Source organism: Nomascus leucogenys, chromosome 12 (genome assembly GCF_006542625.1).
Source record: "Nomascus leucogenys isolate Asia chromosome 12, Asia_NLE_v1, whole genome shotgun sequence".
Lineage (NCBI taxonomy): Eukaryota > Metazoa > Chordata > Mammalia > Primates > Hylobatidae > Nomascus > Nomascus leucogenys.
In genome coordinates, this window is record NC_044392.1 from 80,331,144 (window position 1) to 80,350,484 (window position 19,341).

The 19,341-nt window shown below is 38.4% G+C and overlaps 1 protein-coding gene across 2 annotated transcripts in view; it reads right to left on the minus strand.

The window, feature by feature from the left end:
- Positions 1–19,341, minus strand: part of ABCD3 (ATP binding cassette subfamily D member 3) — a 93,754-nt gene that overhangs the window by 56,546 nt on the left and 17,867 nt on the right. The window lies entirely within an intron of this gene.

The window sequence follows — 19,341 nt, forward strand, 5'->3', positions numbered from 1 at the left end:
ATTTTAAATTTCTTGTTGGATGTATATTCCCTTCCATTAAACTAGCTCCATGCTCTCAGGAGCTACTGCAAGCTGGTTTCTCTGAAGCTGAGGTAATATGGTGTCTGGGGTACAAATGTTCATCAGGGATCAACATCTGTGAATGGAAGGCAGAGAAACCAGGTTTGGACAGAACTCAAACTGATGCAAGCCCAAAATAACTTCAGCCAACCATATAGGAAGTTCTAAAGCAAGCGCTGTCCATCAGAGTGCTCTGTGATGAGCTGAAATGATCAGGCCTTTTTTACCTCCACCTTGCTCAGTCTGCAAATGCATGCTGCCCCAGGAAGTCTGTGACATGAGGAGAGGGGAGTGTCTCTAGAGCTGAGCCAGACTCTAAGGCAGGGGACAAGGGCGGGGAAAGAGGGGGCTGTCAGGATCTCACATTTCTCACAGCTGGGCAGGAAACCCTTCTTTAAAGGGGAATCTGAGTCTATACAGGGGTCATATATTATTCGACCCTCTATGTTCAACATCTATTTGAACTCCTATGATCTGCAGAATGCACATCTTCGGTAGTAAGATACCAGGCCACCAAACAAAACTAGAAAGCCAAACTTAACTACAATAGATACGCTTATTTTAAAAAGCACGTAGGCTATTATTATTTCTAATTTCAGTTGTATTATACGATATTTTAAATACAATTAGTTATCTGTTTAAAATCTTTTATGAATTGTAAACTGTTATACAAAATGCATTTTAGCACGACAAAACAATGCAGTGAAGAGATAAACTATGGGAAAAAATATTTGCAAACATACACCTGATTAGGGGTTAATATCCAAAATATATAAGGAACCCAAACAACTCAATAGCAAGACAACAATCCAATTTTAAAAAACGAGCAAAGGACCCAAATAGACATTTCTCAAAAGACATATAAATGGCCAGCTAGTATGTGAAAAAATGCTCAGCATCACTAATCATCAGAAAAATGCAAATCAAAACCACAATGGGATAATACTCATACTTCTTAGGATGACTACTATCAAAAAGATAAAAGATAACTGTTGGCAAGGACGTGGAGAAAAGAGAACACATGTACATTGTTGGTTAAGAAGAATATAAATTAGTACAACCATTATGGAAAACAGTATGGAGGTTCCTCGAAAAATTAAAACATAACTACCATATGATCCAGCAATCCCACTTCTGGGTATAGATCCTAAGGAAATGAAATCAGTATCTCAAAGAGGTATCTGCACTCTCATGTTCCCTGCAGCATTATTCATAACAGTAAAAGATACGGATTCAACCTAAGTGTCCATCGAGAGATGAGTGGATAAAGAATATGTGGTATATAAATACAATGGAATAAATTCAGCCTTAAAAAAAAAAAAATAGGAGCTAAGTGTGGCAGCTCAGGCCTGTAATCCTAGCATTTCGGGAGCCCAAGGCGGGAGGACTGCCTGGGCTCTGGAGTTCAAGACCAGCCTGGGCAACACGGTGAAACCCTGTCTCTACTAAAATACAAAAAAATAGCCCAGTGTGGAGGCATGCACCTGTAGTCCCAGCTACTTGGGAGGCTGAGGCAGGAGAACTGGCTTGAACCTGGGAGGCAGAGGTTGCAATGAGCCAAGATTGTGCCACTGCACTCCAGCCTGGGCGACAGAGCAAGACTCCGTCTCCAAAAAAAAAAAAAAAAAAAAGAAAAGAAATTTTGTCATTTGCAACAACATGGATGAACCTGGGGGACATTATACTACATGAAAAAAGTCAGGCCCAGAAAGACAAATTCTGCATGATCTCACTTACATGTGGAATCTAAAAAAGTCAAACTCATAGAAGCAGAGAACAGAATGGTGATTCTCAGGGGTTGGGGGAAATGGGGAAAAGTTGGTCAAAAGGTACAAAGTTCAGTCACGCAAGATGAGTAAGTTCTGGAGATCTAATGTACAGGATGGTGACTATGGCTTGATAATAGTAATCATTTCACAATGTATATGTATATCAACATAAAAATAAAAAAATTCAATAAAAATGCCACACTGCTTACCACTAATAAATGTTATAAATTGATATTTAGAGATAAATGGAGATTCATGCAATACGATGCTCACAAAAATACGTATATACATGTACACACACACCTACAAGTGAGTCACATGATCAGTCAGCTCTCCCATCACTTCATCACTTTTCTCTCTCCAAGTTTCTATAAACTACCTTGTTCAGAGAGAACCATGACATCTTACAAAGCTTCAACTGGCCTGAACACATAATCTACATATAAGTCCTATTTTCTTTAATCAGTCTCTGACAATTAAAATTTCTTGCCAGGTGCAGTGGCTTACACCTATAATCCCAGCACTTTGGGAGGCTAAGGTGGGAGGATCACCTGAGGTCAGGAGTTTGAGACCAGCCTGACCGACATGGAGAAACCCTGTCTCTACTAAAAATACAAAATTAGCTGGGCGTGATGGTGCATGCCTGTAATCCCAGCTACTCGGGAGGCTGAGGCAGAAGAATCGCTTGAACCCGGGAGGCGGAGGTTGTGGTGAGCCAAGATCGTGCCATTGCACTCCAGCCTGGGCAAGGAGAGCAAAACTTGGTCTCAAAAAAAAAAAAAAATTCATTTATAAGTTTCTTAAAAGGTTCTTTATGAGATTTGTTTCTCAGGAAGTTCTATAAAAATACCTTTCACCTGTAATTATCACTATAAAAGAAATTTTTAACGGCAAAACAATTCAGTATCAGTACAGAAGTTAAAGATGATTTTCTTGACTTTACATTAATACACATTAACCTGATAGAAGTTCCAATACAGCAGATTTAGCATACATGTGGGCTCTAGATGATCACTTAGCAACCATTTAAACACAATATTGGCACTAAAGTATTACTGACTGCAGGACAGTGATTTCACTGACTACAATAAAGAATAACAGTAAAATAAGCATTCAGAGAAACAGTAATTGGATTCACTGTAAACATGTTGATTTCACATTCTGTAAGCTAAGTATATGGAAATGTTCAGAAGACAATTTTTAAAAATGCTTAGATTTGAAGTTCATGGGCAGAGATGTTGATGTGGAAGACATTAACATGACAATGATTTGGAAATACAGTGATATAAATCCTTTGGGAAACAAAAATATAAAATCTGAAACGTGAGTGTTGTTTTTGTTTATTAAGATGCTGTTCTAAAAAATTTAGAATGTGTTCTCAAGGAACTTGGTTTAAGTTGTTCCCTGACTGACAATGCTCCTAGGTAAAGAAGCAAACTTTGCTCTTAAAAGGAAAGTATGTTTATTATAAGCCTCAAAATTATTCTGACAAGTAACTTTAAATAAAATGTCCAGACCATAATAAAAATTAATCAAGCACCAAGGAAATTAAGACTCCATAACCAAGGACCAGCAGAAATTATAGAAAACAAAAACAAACCCAAGATTTCAGTTGGCATTTCCAGAGTCATCCTATAAAACAATGTAAACTGTGTTTTTTTAAATACACACAAAAAAATGTTTAAGATACCTAACAAGAAGTAGGTACCACGAAGTAGATACCTACCAAGAACATTACCTACCAAAAAGTAACACTGATCTGAGAAAACCAAATGAAATTTCTAAAAATAAAATATACAATTGAAGTTAAATATATAATCAATAGGTTTAAGAGATTTCACATGGCTAAGAAAAAGTTACACCATAACAAATGCTCATAAATTAGGAGAAAAGTCAATGAAGGTAGTATTCTAAAGTATTTTTACTATCTGGGAGGATGATAAAGTATTACTGATTAATGTTTAGACTTGAAAAAAGTGAAACCCATGTTAAAAGTTCTAGGGTAACTTGTAAAAGAAAAAAGAGAATAACTTCTAAACTACTAGAAGGGGTAAAAATTGCCGAGATTAGCTCAGTCGTGGAGATTCTAACCCAGCGGCACTAGAGGAATTAAAGACACACACACACACAGAAATATAGAGTATGGTGTGGGAAATCAGGGGTCTCACAGCCTTCAGAGCTGAGAGCCCCAAACAGAGATTTACCCACATATTTATTGACAGCAAGCCAGTGACAAGCATTGTTTCTATAGATTAACTAAAAGCATTTCTTACGGGAAATAACGGGATGGGCTGAAACAAAGGGATGGGTCTGGCTAGTTATCCGCAGCAGGAACATGTCCTTAAGGCACAGATCACTCGTGCTATTGTTTGTGGTTTAAGAAAGCCTTAAGCGGTTTTCCGCCCTGGGTGGGCCAGGCGTTCCTTGCCCTTATTCCGGTAAACCCACAACCTTCAGCATGGGCATCATGGCCATCAGGAACATGTCATAGTGCTGCGAAGATTTTGTTTATGGCCAGTTTTGGGGCCAGTTTATGGCCAGATTTGGGGGCCTGTTCCCAACATGTCCCCCTTCTTTGTTTTGCAAAGCAATAAAAGCAAAGGCAGCTTTGTCATGGTGAGCTACTTCTCGCAGCAGTTGGGATCCACATCTGCAGACTATACAAACAACACAGATTAAAAGCACAATCATCAGTGAAACCACAGAGCTTCCAAGTGTTTTTATCCATTTTAATGGGTTACTAGCTGCTAATCTGTCTGCAGCTCCTTCAAGCACTCCAGTTCCTGGCATTAAGGTCAGGTGTGTCTGGGATGCTTTAAATATTCGTTCTTTTAATTTTGCAATACCCAAAGACAAGTTTGTAGAGTGTCCTTCTAGATGCTTTTTTATTCTTTCCCAAATTTTGATCTTGTTAAGAGCCATTAATAGTTTCCACAAATCCTTATGTTTAGCTCCTATAGCAGGCCATATCAATTGAGGTTGAGGTGCCACCATACTGCCGTGTTTCCAGATAATAGGAACTCTTGCCATACTTCTTACCATTTCTACCATCTGACCATTTTGTTCAGACCAGCTGAATATAGTGTGGCTGTGGCATGCAGACTGAGAGATGCAATTCAAGCTAAACATCCCCTTAGGGGACCAATTAATAATGATTCCATAGGAATCACTGTGTAGCACCTCTGCCTGTTCTGCAATGCAATCTTCCTAAACAAGTACATTCATTTTTTCTGGCCAGGTTCAATTTTGTTTACAAATAGGTTTTTGAGGGCGTTATGCCTCAATTATAGGAGCAGATTCATTACGGTAAATACTGAGATCAGAAAGCATGTGTAACTGTGTCATAGAGTGATTACATCCAGGCATTATTGCCAGCCAAGATTGATAAATATGCCCAATAAGTACAATTGTTCTCTGTGTCAGCCATTGTTGAAGGAATACTCACGGCAATGGTAATCACTGCTATCACAGCTACCATCAAATTACTCATTGTGACTGGTTGTCCTGCTTTCCTCAGGTTTTTATTCTGCCATCTGTGACAGCTTCTTGATCTGTCCAAAAGTAAGTGGCTGTGTTCAACGGGTGTTGCTCGTGACAGTTGGGGTCCTCCTCAGCGTCAGTCTCGACATGGCTGTAACTAGGGGGTCCTTGGCATCCTCCCAGAATCTCTTCCTTGGCATCTGGCTCATAATAAGGTTTCAGGTGTCTTAATGGTATCCAAATCAGCTGTTGATTCAGTCCTGGAGAAACACAAGCATAACCTCTACCCCAAGTTATTATTTTACCTATTTCCCAACTTTTTGTTATCAGATCTCTCCACCAAACCAGTTGTTCTGCTTCTGTCTTTGCAGCTGGTTTCTGTAGATGCTGTTCAGCCACTGATAGCATCTAGCCTTTAGGCATGCCAAAAAAATTTAAAGTTAATAATGCTAGATTCAATTGCATATGGGGTGTCCCGTAGTCCCTGTTTACCCCCCTCTGCTTTTGCAACTGCTATTTCAGGGACAGATTCATTTTTTCCACTATGGCTGTCCTTGAGAATTATATGGGATACCAGTAATGTGTTTAATATTCCATATAGAGAAAAATGCAGCTAGAGCTTGGCTGGTATAGCCTGGGGCATTATCTGTTTTAATAGAAGCTGTTATGCCCATCACCGAAATACACTGCAAAAGGTGACGTTTAACACAGGCAGAAGAAATCATAACTGAGCATTTTCAATTAATTGTGTGGAATGAACCATGTATGAGGAATCAGAAATCACATTAATAGGCATATTAAAAGCAGTAAATACCTCAATTACAGCTACAAGCTCCACTTTTTGAGCTGAAGTATAGGGCGTCTGGAAAACTTTACCTTTTGATCCAGAATAAGAAGCTTTACCATTACTAGACCCATCTCTAAAAACATTCTCAGCACCTTCAATTGGTTTAAACTTAGTTATTCTAGGGAGGATCCAATTAGTTTATTTCAAAAATTGGAACAATTTCGTTTTAGGAAAATGATTATCGAGAATACCCACAAAGTGAGTTAAATGGGTTTGCCAAGTAAGACTATTTATAAAAGCTTGCTGTATTCGTGCCTTTGTGAGAGGGACAACAATTTTTCCAGGATCATATCCATGTAATCTAACAATCCGAGTTCTCCTATTTCCTATTACAGTAGCAATTTGATCCAAATAAGGAGTCCCTGAATTAGCATGTGGAAGAAAAAGCCACTCTACTAAGTCCTGCTCTTAGACAATAACACCAGTAGGTGAATGCTGAGTTGGAAAAATTGGCAAATCTAGAGTCTTCTCTGGATCTATTCTATTTATTTGAGCTTTATGGACTTGTGCTTTTTGATTAGCTGAAGCTCTGCCTCAGCTTCTTTTGTTAATTGCCAAGGGCTAGTGAGACTAGGATCTCCTCTAAGGATAGAAAATAGATTACTCATGGCATAGGTAGGAATGCCTAGAGCAGGTCGCATCCATAATGTCCCCTAGTAATTTCTGAAAGTCATTTAACGTTTTCAATTGATCCCTACGTATGGCTACTTTCTGTGGCACAATGGTAATGTAATTTACTAAGGTCCCCAAGTAGGAGTAAAAAGTAGTAGTCTAAATTTTGTCAGGAGCTATAATTAAACCAGCACCAGAAATTGAATTTTGCAAGTGCTCATAACATTGGAGTAATGTTTCTCGAGAGGGGGCAGCACAAAGTATATTGTCCATATAACGAATAATGTAACACTGTGAAAATTTTTTACCAATAGGTTCAATTGCTTGCCCTACATAAGTCTGGCAAATTGTTGGACTGTTTAACATGCCCTGTGGCAACACTTTCCAATGAAAACACTTAGCAGGCTGCAGGTTGTTTACTGCAGGAATTGTTAATGCAAACCGTTCACAGTCCTGCTCAGCTAAGGGAATAGTAAAGAAACAGTCTTTTAAATCTATGACTATTAAAGGCCAATTTTTTTGAATCATAGCAAGAGAAGGCAATCCTGGCTGCAATGCTCCCATAGATTGTATAACTGAATTAATGGCTCTTAAATCAGTTAACATTCTCCATTTACCTGATTTTTTTTCTTAATTAAAAAAACTGGCGAATTCCAAGGGGAAAATGTTGGAGCTATGTGTCCTTCTTCTAACTGTTCATTAACGACGTCCTCTAAGGCCTCCAGTTTCTCTTTACTTAGTGGCCATTGTTCTGTCCAAATTGGCTTATCTGTTAACCATTTTAAAGGTATAGGTTCTAGAGGCTTAACAATGGCCACCATCAAAAATGATATCCTAAACCTTGGCAGGAACTTTGTCTTTCCACTTAAAGCGGTTCCTTCAAACCTTGCAAATTTTTTCCTAGTCCCATACCAGGGACATACCCAATTTCATGCATCATATGTTGACTTTGAGGGCTAATTGCTCTGGAATTAGAATTTGTGCTCCCCATTATTGTAATAAATCTCTTCCCCATAGATTTATAGGTGCAGAAGTTATAATTGGTTGAATAGTCCCAGGTTGTCCATCGGGCCCTTCACAATGCAAAATATAACTACTTTGATATACTTCAGGGGCTTTACCAACTCCAACTATGTTAAATTGAATGGGTTGAATTGGCCAAGCAGACAGCCAGTGCTGTAGAGAAATGACTGAAATGTCCACTCCTGTATCTACCAAACCCTTAAATTTCTTTCCCTGAATAGTTATTTCACAGGTAGGACATTTATCAGGAATTTGATTCACCCAATAAGCTGCTTTGCCTTGTTTATTTGTGCTTCCAAATCCTCCTGTTTAATTTCACTTTTCCCCATTTCCACATACAGCACAAGCAGGAGCTGTGCTATGCACTCTCCTGGCTCTGCTTTCCAGGGAACAGAAGTAGATGTAACAATTTGAATTTCTCCATTGTAATCTGAATCAATGACTCCTGTATGTATTTGTACTCCTTTTAAATTTAAATTAGACCTTCCTAGAAGTAATCCTATTGTCCCCGCTGGCAAGAGTCCACAGACTCCTATTGGGACCTTTTGCAGGGGTTCCCCAGGCAGAAGGCTCACAGCTTTTGTGCAGCATAAATCTACCACAGCACTACCAGCTGTGGCAGGGGACAGACATTGCACAGGGGTGAGGTAATGGCCTGAGCCAGAAATGCCCCCGTTTGGAATGGAGCCTGAAATTGGGTTCCCATCTTTATCAAAGTTAGAGTGACACTGATTAGCCCAATGTTTTCCTTTTTTTACATTTTGGACATATTTCAGGCTCAGCAGTTTTCTTTTTTCCCCTATCTGGCAGCCTGACTTGCTGATTTTTTCTACATTCTTTTTTTAGTATGACCATGCTTCCCACAGTTAAAACAAGCTCCAGGAAACGGAGTATTTCCTTTACCCACTCTCAGTCCTGCCATTGCTTGGGCTAGCAGAGTAGCCTTATGCAGATTACCTCCAACACCATCACAGGCCTTGATATAATCAACTAAATGTACTTTCCCTCTAATAGGTCGCAGAGCAGCCTGGCACTTGGGATTAGCGTTGCCGAAAGCTAATAACCGCAATACTATATCCTGAGCAGCTGAATCTGCAATCACCTTTTTAAGAGACTCCTGTAACCGAGCTATAAAATCCATGTACAGTTCTTTTGGTCCCTGTTTTACAGCACTAAAGAGGCACTGCTCGAACAGTCATTGGGGCAACTACTTTTCGCCCAGTGTCCTCTGGAAAAGAAAGATTTGGAGGGTCAGGCCACTCTTTTTCTTCAAAATGAGGGGGTGCAGAAGGGTAGGGATGAACCTCTTCCTCCTTTGCTGCTTTTGCTTTAGGTGGCAAACAAACCTGCTCTGTTACTTTGTTATACTCTCCTTCCTCCTCATCAGTGTGAAAAGGTTCCAAGGTGGAACGAACCAGAGCCCACACTTGTCCCAATGTTACCCTGATGCTTCCGAGCTCCCCTCCTTACCCACCACAGGGACTGCTTAACAGTACCTGGGTGTCCTCCTGCTTAGTTCCATGTTCTCCACTCCGTCAACCCTTCAACCTGGGTTCGAGCCCCATGTATGGGCGCCACTTGCCGAGACCAGCTCGGTCATGGAGACCTTAACCCAATGGCGCTAGAGGAATTAAAGACACACATACACAGAAATATAGAGTGTGGAGTGGGAAATCAGGGGTCTCACAGCCTTCAGAGCTGAGAGCCCCAAACAGAGATTTACCCACATATTTATTGATAGCAAGCCAGTATAAGCATTGTTTCTACAGATTATAGATTAACTGAAAGCATTTCTTATGGGAAATAAAGGGATGGGCCAAAACAAGGGGATGGGTCTGGCTAGTTATCTGCAGCAGGAACATGTCCTTAAGGCACAGATCGCTCATGCTATTGTTTGTGGTTTAAGAAAGCCTTAAGCAGTTTTCTGCCCTGGGTGGGCCAGGTGTCCCTTGCCCTCATTCCAGTAAACCCGCAACCTTCAGCATGGGCATCATGGCCATCACAAACATGTCACAGTGCTGCAGAGATTTTGTTTATGGCCAGTTTTGGGGGCCTGTTCCCAACAAAAAATGAAATAATGGAAAAAAGAAATCAACAGTCTTACAAGTGAACCTAGACAAAACCAGCAGAGGAAGTGCCCAGCCACCCACAGAACTGAGGGTAAAAGATAATCATTGAAACCACTGAACTTTAGGGTGGTGAAAAGTCATGGGTCAAAGAAATCAGAAAACATTTTGAAATGAATAATATATGTAACAACACACTTACAAAATGAAAAGGTTTACATAACAAAAAATCTGCAGGCTCCAACTAAAGCAATGTTCACAAAGAGCTTTATAACCTTAAATGCATATATTTAAAAAGAAGGTTCAGCATGTTGTCCACTGCCTAAAATAATTTAAAATAAAAATGGCCAGGTGTGCACCTGTAATCACAGCACTTTAGGAGGCCAAGGCAGAAAAACTGCTTGAGTCCAGGAGTTTGGGACCAGCCCGGACAACACAGTGGGACTCCATTTTTTTTTTTTTTTTGAGATGGAGTCTCGCTCTGCCGCCCAGGCTGGAGTACAGTGGCACAATCTCGGCTCAATGCAACCTCTGCCTCCCAGTTTCAAGCGATTCTCCTGCCTCAGCCTCCCAAGTAGCTTGGACTACAGGCGTGCACCACCACACCCAGCTAATTTTTGTATTTTTAGTAGAGACGAGGTTTCACCATGTTGGCCAGGATGGTCTCGATCTCTTGACCTCATGGTCTGCCTGCCTCGACATCCCAAAGTGCTGGGATTACAGGCGTGAGCCACCATGCCCAGCCGAAAAATATAAAAACACAGATAGAAGCAAAAAATAATGAAATAAAAAAGACATGAGAGAAAACTACACTAAAAGTTTAATTTTTGGAAAAATTAACACACTTTATAAGCTCATGGCAAGACTGGTCCAAAAAAAGATGGCAATATAACTAATATTAGAAAGTGATCTAAACATCAGAAGCAATCTCCACCAAAATCCCAAAATGCAAATTCTAAAATTTCTATACAAACACAATACAGAACCCTGAAATAAAATCACACACCTACAACCAACTGATCTTCTACAAAGTCGACAAAAATATGCACTGGGGAAAGGACACCCCATTCAATAAACAGTGCTGGGAAAATTAGATAGGCATATGTAGAACGAAACTGGACCCCTACCTCTCACCACATACAAAAATTAACTCAAGATGGATTAATGATCTTATCGTAAGACCTAAAACTACACAAATCCCAGAAGCTGATAAGCACATTTCATAACTTGTTTATAAAACAAGAGGAAAGCTCTTCTAGACATTGGCCTAGGCAAAGAATTTATGACCAAGTCCCAAAACCAAGCACAACAAAAACAAAAATAGACAAATGAGACTTAAACTAAAAAGCTTCTACACAGCAAAAGAAACAGTCTATGGAGTAAACAGACAACCTACAGAATGGCAAAAAATATCTGCAAACTATGCATCCAATACAGGGCTAATATCCAGAATACACAAGGAACTCAGCTCAACAAGAAAAAAACAAGTAACCCTATTAAAAAGTGGGAAAAGAATATGAACAGACATTTTTCAAAAGAAGACATACAAAGGGGCCAAAAACATGAAAAAATGTTCAACATCACTAATCATCAGCAATATGCAAACTAAAACCACAAAGAGATATAATCTTATACCAGTCAAAATGGCTATTATTAAAAAGTCAGAAAACAACAGATGTTGGCAAGGATGTGGAGAAAAAGGAATGCTTACACACTGTGGTGAGAATATAAATTATTACCATCTTTATGGAAAACAGTATGGTGATTTCTCAAAGAACTAAAAACAGAACTACCATTCCATCCAGCAATCCCCCTATTTGGTATATATCCAAAGGGAAAGAAAAATATATATAAAAAAGATACCTGCACTGGTATGTTTATCACAGCACTATTCACAAAGTAAAGATATGGAATCAACCTAAGTGCCCATCAATGGAGGACTGGATAAGAAAAATGTGGTACATATATACCATGGAATACTACTCAGCCATAAAAAAGAATGAAATCATGTCTTTCACGGCAACATGAACAGAACTGGAGGCTATTATCCCATGAAATAACTTCGAAACAGAAAGTCAAACATCAAATGTTCTCACTTATAAGTGGGAGCTTAATGATGTGTACACACAGACATACAGAGTGGAATAACAGACACTGCAGATTACAAAAGATGGGAGGGTGGTGGGGTGAGGGTTGAAAAATTATCTACTGGGTAGAACATTCACTATTCAGGTGATGGCTACACTAAAAGCACAGACTTCACTGCTATGTAATATATGCATGTAAGAAATCTGCACTTATACCTCCTAAATACATTTAAACCATTTTTTAATGTAAAGATTATTTAAAAAATTATATACAATACCAATGCAAAAGTTGATAACTAAAGCACATTTCATAACTTGTTTATAAGATTTACTACACTCATAAAATTGGGTTCCTCCACAGCAACTATAAAATAGTGTTCCATAAAAATATGGAAGTCCTTTAGAAAAAAGGCAGAAGAGCCACGTAAGTCATCTTACAGAGGGAATTCTGGGAAAACGGCTTATAGCAATTGCACAGTATTTTTAAAATAAACTTTTAATTCTGATATGATTGCAAACATACTGAAAATCTGCTAGAATAATACACTGAATTCTCTATGCCTTCCATCTAGATTTCCTAATTAATGTTCTACCAAATTTGCTTTATTCTTCTCTATATATACACACATGCATTTTTTTCCTAAGCCACCTGAGATTAAGTTACTGCTAAATACTTCAGTGTTTATATTCTAAAAACAAAGACTTTCTCTTATATAACTATAGTACAATTATCAAAATCATGAAATTAACATGGATAGAATACTAAAACTAATAAGACCTTATTCCAGTTTCTCTGATTATCCCAATAATGTCCTCTTACCCTTTTTAACCACCCCTTCCTTTTGACCCTGTTCTTACTCATACCCTCTAAGTAACCAGTTTCATCATTTCCTTATTTATCCATCTTGTTTCTTTTTGTACAAAATGAGCAAATAACATATTTATTTGATTTTCCCTTCTTTCTTACATAAAAGATAGCATACCTAGTCTTTTGTACTTTTCACTTAATGTTTCCTAGAAATCACTTTCTATCAGTCCATAGAAAGCATCTATTTTTCTTCACAGCTCTATAACCCTCCATTGTGTGTAAGTGCCATAGTTTATTCAACCACCTCTTATGTATGTATGGGCATTTAGGTTGTCTCCAGTAGTTTGTAACAACAAGAAATACTCCAATGAATAACCCTACACATCTGTATTTGCACACTTTCAGAGCTGTATCCTCAGTGGGACTGCTGAGTCAATACATAAATGCATATGCAGTTTTGCTAGCTATAGTCAAATTCCCCTCCACAAAGACTGTACCTCTGCATTGTAAGAGAGTTCCAGTTTTCACAGCTCCATAATATTTTTACATTTTAATTTTTCATTATTTGAACATTTTTATTAATTTGATTTTTATTTTAATGATTATCATTTTAAATCATTTATATTTTTTTTTTGTATATTACAATTTTATTTTTTTTTTTTTTTTTTTTTACAAAGCTTTTTTTTTATATCAATTATATTTTTTTTTTCTTTTTTGTCACTTACAAACTTTCCTACAATTATAGAATCCCCTGTTTTTCTCACTTTTATTTAACGATTTATCCTTACATTGTAGAGAGATTCATTTATCAGTTTCCATGCTAACCATATCTACTGCATTATAAAATTTATTTATTTAGTATGAATAAATGGATTATTGAAGCCTGAACCATCCTCACCCCAAGAAAAACTGACGAGCAACTAGAAAAAAAAAAAAAAAAAAAAAAAAAAAAAAAAAAAAAAAAAATAGAATAGGAGGTAACAACCTACCAACAGCTACAAGACCCGAAAGGTAGCAGAGTGAAGTAACAGGGTATCTTATGCACCTCGGGAAGATCCCTACATCACTAAAAGAACTCACTGGAAAGCTTAAAGGACCAATTTGAGAGCAGCAGCTGAACTGGGAGGCATTCCACACAGTCCAATAAACAGCACTGTAAGCAAGCACAAGGAGTTCAAGGTAAGGTCTATTGGGGGTGGAGCAGCCTGGACCCTTGAAGACTCAAAATTAATCAGTTAAAGCTCCCTTTCAGAACAGAGCCTCCTGCGAAGAGAAGCTGCAGGGAACAGAATATTATGTGAGACCACAGGAACAAAGGGTAAAAAAGAAACAGCCTAGACATCTCGGACAGTAAACAGAATTTTCAAACACTACATGAAAACAACAGAAGAGGGTGCTGTAGAGCATAAATTAGAAAAGTTATCCTAAATCAAACTTCCTCTTCTAAAAGTCGAAAAAATTAATTTCAGACAAAAAAAGAAAAGCAAACAATGGAACAGTCTCAAAGTTAAATCTTTTATAACATTATAAGAAAAAAATACAAGAATAAAAATAACATCCCTACAGACAATGAAAGCATGTGAGAAACACATTCCTACAAGATATAAAAACTATAACCTACGATGTCAAAATAATCCAGAAAAAATTAAGAAGCAATGCTAGCCAGGCACAGTGGTGTGTGCCTGCAATCCCAGCTACTTGGGAGGCTGAGGCTAGAGAATCACTTGAGGCCAGGAGTTCAAGGCTGCAGGGAGCTGTGATTGCACCTGTGAATAGCCACTGCATTCCAACCTGGGGAACACAGTGAGAGCCTGTCTCTAAAAGAAGTACAAGAAGCCAATGCTAGACATAAACTCACAGCATAAAACAGTATTTTTTAAACTTACAAATGTGGTGATAAAATAATTAGAAATTTAGAAAGAAAAATAATTTCAAAATTGAATATGAAACCATAAAAAGTACAAGAGCAAATAAACACAACAGATAAAACATGAAAGCTAATATACAAATTATATACAAATATACGATTTCATATATTCAAACAAAACAGAGTATTTTTTATTTTTGATAGAGTCTTGCTCTGTTGCCCAGGCTGGAGTGCAGTAGCACAATCAGTTCACTGCAACCTCTACCTCCCACGTTCTCCTGTATCAGCCTCCTGAGCAGCTGGGACCACATGCACATGCCACCACACCTGGCTAATTTTTGTATTTTTAGTAGAAACAGGGTTTCACCATGTTGGCCAGGCTGGTCTCAAACTACTGACCTCAAGTGATCTGCCCACCTCAGCCTCCCAAAGAGCTGGGATTATAGGTATGAGCAACTGCACCCAGCCTAGAATTTTTTTAATGTGGAAAAAAAAAAATCCTTTGGATACACGGAAGACCAAGTCATTTAAAAGGGAAAAGCAAATGAGATTAGCCACAGACTCTGTTAACAACCCTCAACGTCAGAAAACAATAGAGTAACATATTCAAGATATTCAAGAGAAAATGTGAACCTAGGATTTTACATCCAGACAAATTTTCAAGTACAAAGGTCACAGACAAACTGTTTGCAACGTGAAACAATTCAGAGATTATTGCTCCATGAGCCCTTCCTGAGGAATTTACTACAGAACAAGCTCTGGACAAGAAGAATGACTATAAAGCCAGTGACCTAAAAAGAGGTAGTGAGCATTCAATATGGATTTACTTGCAGAACTAGGACTAAATGAGAGTTAAAAGGGAAAGAACACATAGTAGTGTATCCTCAGAGACACTTTGCATTCAGTTCCAGACTACTGCAATAAAGCTAATAGGAAATAAAGTGGGTCACGTGAACATTTTGGTTTCCCAGTGCACATAAAAGTTACGTTTACACTATACTGTGTAGTCTATCAAGTATCCAACGGCATTATGTCTAAAAAAAAAAAAATCAATGGACATACCTTGGTTTTTAAAATACTTTATTGCTAAAAAATGTTCATCCTTTTGCTGGTTGAGGGTCTTGCCTCCATGTTAATGGCTGCTGAACGAACAGGGCGGTGGTTGCTGAAGGCTGGGGTTGCTGTGGCAATGTATTAAAATAAGACAGCATTGAAGTTTGCCATAGTGATTAACTCTTCCTTTCACAAAAAGTTCTCTATGCCATTCTATGCTGTTTGATGGCATTTTACACAATAGAACTTTCAAAATTGGAGTCAATCAATCCTCTCAAATCTTGTCACATCAACCAAGTTTACACAATATTGTAAATCCTTTGTTGTCATTTAACAATGTTCACATCAATTTCACCAAGAGTAGATTCTATCTGAAGAAATCAGTTTCTTTGCTCATGCATAAGAGGCAACTCTTCATCCTTTCAAGTTTTTTTTTTTTTTTTTTTTTTGTGATGCAGTCTCGCTCTGTTGCCAGGCTGGAGTGCAATGATGTGATCTCGGCTCACTGCAACCTCCGCCTCCCAGGTTCAAGCAATTCCCCTGTCTCAGCCTCCTGAGTAGCTGGGACTACAGGTGCATGCCACCACGCCAGGCTAATTTTTTATATTTTAGTAAAGATAGGGTTTCACCATGTTGGCCAGGATGGTCTCGATCTCCTGACCTCGTGATCTGCCTGCCTCAGCCTCCCAAAGTGCTGGGATCACAGGCGTGAGCCACCGCACCTGGCCATCCTTTCAAGTTTTATTATGACATTGAAGCAATTCTGTTGTATCTTCAGATTCCACTTCTAGTTCTCTTGCTATTTCTATCACATCAGTTACTTCCTCCACTGAAATCCTGAACCCCTCAAAGTCGTCCATGAGGGTTGGAATAATTTCTTCCAAAATCCCATTAATGTGGATATTCTGACCTTCTTCTATGAATCACAAATGTTCTTAATGGCACCTAGAGTACTGAATCCTTTCCAGAAGGTTTTCTATTTATTTAACCCAGATCCATCACAGGGATAACTATCTATGGAAACTACAGCCTTCCAAAATGTATGTTAAATAATAGGCTTTGAAAGTCAAAATTACTCCTTAATCCATGGGCTGCAGAAAGGATGCTGTATAAGCAGTCATGAAAACAACATTAATCTCCTTGTACATCTCCACTAGAGCTCTTGGGTGACCAGGTGCACTGACAATGAGCAGTAACATTTTGAAAGGAATCTTTTTTCAGAGCTGTAGGTCCCAACAGTGGTATTAAAATATTCAATGAATGATGCTGTAAACAGATGTGCTGCTATCCAGGTTTTATTGTTCCATTTACATGTAGGCAGAGTAAATTTAGCATAATTCTTAAGGGCCCTAGGATTTTCACTATGGTAAATGAGTATTGGCTTCAACTTAAAACTGCTTGCTGCATTATCCCCTAACAAAGGAGTCAGACTGTTCTTTGAAGCAAGGCATTTACTTATCTTCTCTAGCTATGAAAGGGCTAGGTGGCATCTTCTTCCAATAGATAGCTGTTCTGTCTACACTGAAAACCTGTTGTTTAGCATAGCCCACCTTTAAGGATTATCTTAGCTAGATCTTCCAGATAACTTGCTGTAGCTTCCACATCAGTACTTGCTGTTTCACCTCGCAATTTCATATTATAGAGATGGCTGCTTTCCTTAAACCTCATGAACCAACCTCTGCTAATCTCAAACTTTTCTTCTACAGCTTCCTCACCTCTCTCAGCCTTCATAGAACTGAAGAGTTAGGATCTTGCTCTGGATTAGGTTTTAGCTTAAGGGAATGTTGCAGCTGGTTTGATCTTCTCTCCAGACCACTCAGACTTTCTCCCTATCAGCCATAAGGCTGTTTCTTATCATTCTTGTGTTTACTGAAGGGGCAGTTTTCCTTCAAGAACATTTCCTTTGCATTCACAACTTGGCTAACTGGCACAAGAAACCTAGCTTTTGAATTTCATGGCACCCCAAAACAATTACAATAGTAAAAACAAAGATGTCCAATCACAGATCATCATAACAGATACGATAATGAAAAAGTTTGAAATGTCAGGAGAATTACCATAATATGATACAGAGATATGAAGTGAACACATGCTGTTGGTAAAATGGCTTCAATAGACTTGCTCAGTGCAGGGTTGCCACAAACTTTCAATTTGTAAAAAACACATTACCTCCAAAGCACAAAAAAGTAAAGTGCAATAAAATGAGGCATGCCTGTATCAATATGCTCTGACAACACAGATACAGTACAACCAAAAAATAAGGAAGAATGGAAAGAGCCTATGTGAAAAAAATTTAACTATTTTCAGTAATCATATTAATAGTAGAGATATTTGTATTATTATTTGGAGAACACTGAGTGTGTAAACTGGGATAACGCAACTGAATATTTCCGTGATACTCTAATTTGACCATCAACTGTGTCTTTGAGAATCAGGATTATCAGTATGGGATACAAGGAGATACAGATGTAAATAGAATATGATAATTTTAAAAATCTCGAAATCTTGTATATGGATTGGAAGTGTCAGTATGCATATCCTGGCTCTGGCCATAAGAAAAGCCTAGAAACAACGGCCAACCTAGTAGCAATGAGCATCCCTAAATTCCAACTGTGATCTTGAAATACCATTTCCCAATAAAAGGAAGTAACCTCTTCTTAGGAAAAAAAGCTGATTCTAGATCTGGGTCAGGAAATGTCTAAGAGGAGCCTGGAACATATTACTACAGACAGCAAGGAAGCTATCAAAGATCACTAAAGCCATGTCAAAAGCACTAAGGAGCCAGCTTAAAGAGGCTCCCATTGGTCCAAGATGGGACAATTGAGCAAAAATAAGGACAACAGCTGTAATAAACTGAAGCACAAATAATTAAATCAAAAGGTTCATAATGACAAGAAGAACTCACTGGTCACTTTCAGATAATAACAGGAAATTAACATATTATTTTGATAATTGGAAAATAAAGAAGCAAATATCCAACTTTTCCTAATTGAATTGCACCACTAGGTACAACTATTAACCAGATAGTAGAAAAGAAAAGGTTTCTTTCTGTGGAAGCATTCCACCTTATAAGTGAAGAAATAACAGAATTCAAATATCACCACATTGCAAGCTTTAATACATTCACTGATCTATCTAAGTGTCAAGCATCAGTGGCTGCTAAAATCATAAAAAGAGAGAAAACTAGACACCATAACTCTCTTTTTTGCAAGATAGAATCTTGCTCTGTTGCCCAGGCTGGAGTACATGGTGCCATCACGGTTCAGTGCAGCCTCAATCTCCTAGGCTGAAGTGATCCTCCCACCTCAGTAGCTGGAACTACAGGCATGCACCACCACACCTGCCTAATGTTTTTTACTTTTTACAGAGACAGGGTCTCATTACGTTGCCCAGACTGGTCTCAAACTCCTGGGCTCAAGTTATCCTCCTGCCTTGGCCTCCCAAAGTGCTGGGATTACAGGTGAGAACCACCATGCCTGGCCTTATATATCTCCTGATGGTGAATACACCACGCTAACTCCTAGGAAGTGGAAAAAAACAAAACTCAAAGCAAAACCTAAATTTGATCAAGGTTTTAGATCCAACTACCAATTTATGGGAAATACAAAGGATGAAGAAAAATTATACAATCAGCATAATCTAGACTACGGAATCTGTACAGGTCAAAAT